Raw genomic sequence first — 1,305 nt, forward strand, 5'->3', positions numbered from 1 at the left:
TGGCTTGCTCATAGACCTCTATGTAGCATTTTGTTGAGGAATTGCGGCAGCAATTGCTTCAGGATCAGCATTTGACATTTTTGAACTTACAACTCTGTCTTCCTTGTCCACACTACTTTGGATAGAAGTGGGCTCGCGGTTTCTCTTACAATTATCCTCAGTCAATTCCAGATTTTTACCACTCCTCAAGGTAACCGCCTTGCAACGCTCCTTACCGTCTCTCCTTGGATTTTCAGTATCACTAGGCAAGGTGCCTTATGGTCTATCCTTTAGCTCATTAGCTAGCTGCCCCATTTGAATCTTTAGGTTCCTCAAGGATGCCGCTTGGCTCTGAATCACAGCATCATTCTTGGCCATATATTCATTCATTATACTCTCCAAAGAGCTTGATAGAGACACTTGAGGAGGAGGTGGTTGAGCTCTTGGTTGTTGTTGAGAAAATCCCAATGGATATGTAGGCTTGTTGTGCATTGGTGCTCCGCTTGAACTAGCTCCTTGCCCCCCCCCCCCCCCATGAGAAGTTTGGATGCTGCCTCCACCCCGGATTATAAGAGTTCAAATATGGGTTATTACGGTTGGCATTTTGATTCCCCACATAACAAACTAAAGCGGGATTCGAAGGATAACTCTCAAATGTGTGCCCATCTCCACAATAAACACAAGATACATTTGCAACTTGTCCCATAGTAGCTAGGTGTACCATTCCCCCCAAACTCATGTTCTTGAGAAGGTTAGTAATTGAAGAAACTTGAGCGGTCAAAGCTATCAATGCATCCACTTCAAGTATACCAGCCACTTTTCGACTTGCTGAGGCTCTAGCACTGGACCATGGATAATTGTTGCTAGATATCCTCTCCAAAATCTCATAGGCTTCATTGTAGGACTTTGAGAGAATAGTCCCATTAGCTGAAGCATCCAACACCATGCGAGTGGAAGAATATAGCCCACTATAGAAAGTTTCCATTTGTATACAATGTGGAATCCATGGTGTGGGCATTTCCTCAATAACTCATTGAATCTCTCCCAAGCCTCACAAGATGATTCATCTTCCAGTTGCTGAAATGACATGATTTCATTGCGAAACTTGACATTTTTGGTAGGAGGAAAGTACTTCATCAAGAATTTTTTAGTCAACTCATTTCATGTAGTCACCGAGTCGGGAGGAAGGGTGTTAAGCCAAGCTCTAGCTCGATCCCTCAAAGAGAAAGGGAACAATTTCAACCTTAGGGCCTCATCACTCACTCCTTGTAGCTTGAAAGAATCACTCACCTCCAAAAATGAACGAAGATGAAGATGAGGATCCTC

General features: G+C 43.5%; 1 non-coding gene across 1 annotated transcript; it reads left to right on the forward strand.

Annotated features, from left to right (window-relative positions):
* The first annotated feature begins 979 nt into the window (after positions 1 to 979).
* Positions 980 to 1,085, forward strand: LOC133807862 (small nucleolar RNA R71). The gene has a single exon (XR_009879749.1). It is a non-coding gene; the product is annotated as a small nucleolar RNA R71 (small nucleolar RNA).
* Positions 1,086 to 1,305: the final 220 nt, after the last annotated feature.

Source organism: Humulus lupulus, chromosome X (assembly GCF_963169125.1).
Source record: "Humulus lupulus chromosome X, drHumLupu1.1, whole genome shotgun sequence".
NCBI classification, from domain to species: domain Eukaryota; kingdom Viridiplantae; phylum Streptophyta; class Magnoliopsida; order Rosales; family Cannabaceae; genus Humulus; species Humulus lupulus.